We start from the raw sequence: 3,371 nt of genomic DNA on the forward strand, positions 1-3,371 counted from the left end.
AGAGACTTTACTATGTACCGTGTTGTTTTATGAAATCGCCCTTTGCAAATAACCTACTCATTTTTATTCCCATCACAGTATGCAAGATTGGTGCCCCCTCCTTGTTTTCTTTTCTAAAATTAATTTTTAAATTATATGTTTAATAATATGCACAATAATATCCATAGTGTTCAATAAGATAATAGTAGCAATAAAATGAATACCAAGATTCCTTTCACCTAGTTTGAAACAGAAACAGACTCCACACTATTTTTTACAGGTAAACAAGTGGCTTCTATTTGTTCGTTTAAAGAGATTTGAAAAATTATGAGACATCTGTGATATCTCCATCGGATCTAGGGCTTGGAGAATATAAGCCAGGTACCAGAAGCTTTGATAATCCTTATAATCACAAAATACTGCTATTTGTCCATCCATCCATCCATCCATCCATCCATCCATCCATCCATCCATCCACCCTTTCCTTTGTTTTTCTCACCATGCATCTCTTAAGGCCTCTACTCTGTTTCAGGCGCTGTGCCAGACCTGGGGGATTCGGGGATGACCAAAGCAGACACAGTTCCTGCACTCTCGAAGCCTCCAGTCTAGAATACTTGGCAGACGTTGAATATATGTCTAAGCCGCAGATGCCTGTGTGATTATGATTCTGCCTTCATGTGCTGCAAAGCACATGGGCTGGAGGAGGAGGACCCACCTGGACACACCTCACAGGCTGATACCACTGATGGGCATCTAATACCATCTCTCACTCTGGCGTCTAATCTCTCCTTGTTTGTCTGGGGGATGGGTACTGAAGTCTAGCTTGTTCCATCCACTGTGAAGATTTATTTACTAGTATTATTTTTAAGCAGCTTTTCAAAGGCAGGATTAAGGTCTCTCAAGAGTACCCAGCCAGCCGCTTGCTCCCTGAATCCCAGGTCACCACAGCCAGATTCCATGCCGAAAACACCGCTCCGCCTTTGCACAGAATTGATAGGATACTGGCACCTGGGATCCTCCCAATCTGAGACCGAGCTAGCACAGACCCTGCATCTGTTGCTCCTTGAACCCTGGAACTTCTCAGAATCGGTAGCCTGGATCAGGCCCCAAAATTCCAGCAAGATGAAAATATGCACACATGGTCTTGGTGGCACCAGGCCATGGGACCTGAGCTTTCGGCATCACTGACTTCTTTACACAGGCAGGCTAACCTCATGGAGAGAATAACAATATTACCCATCCAGTTATGAATTTTGGGTATCCATTGGGAAGCTGTTTGTCAAGGCCTCCAAACGTAGCTCAGAATAAAAATAAATGTATTGGGGTTGTATCCACGCAGCACAGAGCCCACAAGAATGGGAGCTGCACAAAGGCAGCAATTTCATCTGCCGTTTTTCCCATATAATCTCCACCAGCTTCACCAGAGGCTGCCATAGAGCCGATACTCCATAAACCCTTGTTGAAAGGAAGAGAGAAGGAATCTAGGCATCCAATGAGGATGTGAATCCTCACCTGGATGTGAATCCAGGCATCCAATGAGCAGATGTTCCGTCACATGAGCAGATGTGAATATCCACCTGCCTTCCCATTCCTCTTCATTGCATCAAGGTGAGAACCCAATACTTCATTGTGCACCCTAATTCATTTTTTGATACCACTGCAAATAACGCTAATGGAGGGACTGAAGCTTTTCAGCAGAAGCTTGAATCTCCTGCCTGGAGGCAAGTTGGGAATGAGTGGACCTTACTTTCCAATGACTGTGGGGAGAGGACATTTTCAAAGCCCCTGAGCCATGTGGCAAAGGCATGAAACACAGTTCTCACCCTGGCTAGCAAGTTCTAGAATGGGGTTTCTGAGTGTCTCAGGGTCCTGCTAATACCCCATCCTATCCACGGTGCCACCACACCCTTCAGCATCACACAAGCAAACTGCAGGGCTTGAGAGAGCCACAGTGCCTTCAGCGGGACGTACCTGTCCCAGACCCTTTCCCAGGAAACTGTCTTGACAGGAGGCTTCCCGGCTGGTTCCGCATAATTACACCTCTTGCTGCTAGGTCTGAGAACAAGCTGCCCCCCTTGCTTTGTGTTTCTCAGAGATGGGCCCCAGGAAGTGTTTCTAAGCCCCTGTGGGAGTCAGGGGCCCATCCTGAGGAGCTGATAGCATCTATAGGTTCCGTCTGATGGCAGAGATGCCCATATTCCAGTGTTACATGCAGTGTAGGGGTTTCCCGCAGGCCCTGAAGCCATATGTGGGCCTCCTAGTGTAGCCCAGAGACCTCAGACAGGCTCCCCCATCAGGGTCTGTGTCCCACAGGCTAAGAATGAGAGTCCTAATCCTGCCATGAATCTGCTGCCCATGTGACTCGCGAGCATGGACTTTCTAGAATGTGACCCCATTGCAGCCTCCCAGAGAGCCGTGGTTTTTTATGTTCACTGCTGGAGTCCCAGCACCCAGATTTCTGCCTGGGACTTGTAGAAATGTGGGGGAAAACCTGCTGGGATAATGGAGAATATTGTCACAGGTAAATCACTTTAGGTCTCTAGTCCTCAGATTCCCCATATGTCAAATAAAAGCTTCCATTTAAATGAACTCTCTGGTATCTTCTGGCTCCCAGAGTTCACAATTTAGATTTCAGTGTCCTCACTGTGGGAACACAGGAGAATATGGGGAGGAGCCCACTCTGGCTTAGCACTAACCTCAGCCTGGGCTGGAAGTGAGAGTTTAGACCTTTTACCCAAAGTCTTTCTCCAACCAATTCCATCAGTAAAAATCAGAAAGTAGTTGCTCAATTAACAACAAAAACAACACATAAAATAAGAGTTCACTTTTCCAGGAATCACTGGAACAAAAGAACTCTTCTCAAGAGGCCCACACTCGATGCTTGGCAGAAATGCTTAAAACACCCGACGCCTGAGCTTTCTGAGGAGGTCTCAGCAAAGCGCTGACGCTACGCTCCAGTCTGTTACCAGCTACTTGCATACACATCACAGAATGGGGCACACGCCTGAATGTTGCACCACCGTTGGCAGGGACCCACTGCCTCGGCTCACCAGGGGTGCCAGCCAGGCTATGTCCTCCTCCAGGGCCCCCATTTGCTGACCCACAATATGCCCCGTGCTCTTCCTCCCTCAAATGCATGGCAGGTGTGTGTTCAATACATGAGGGAGGACACATTAGGATGTGGAAGTGAGGAAGTGCCTGGAACCCTGGAACCATATAGATACATTCATGAAACTGTCAGCCTGTGGGGGCCCTGTCTCCTTAGCTCTGGCCTTGAGTAGCACCTAAGGTCATGTTTTGGTTGTGGCTTTTAAAAATTAAGATTAATAAACAGTCAGCCAGGTGCGGTGCCTTACGCCTGTAATCCCAGGACTTTGGGAGGCTGAGGTGGG

This window comes from Mandrillus leucophaeus, unplaced genomic scaffold, assembly GCF_000951045.1.
Source record: "Mandrillus leucophaeus isolate KB7577 unplaced genomic scaffold, Mleu.le_1.0 Scaffold48, whole genome shotgun sequence".
NCBI classification, from domain to species: domain Eukaryota; kingdom Metazoa; phylum Chordata; class Mammalia; order Primates; family Cercopithecidae; genus Mandrillus; species Mandrillus leucophaeus.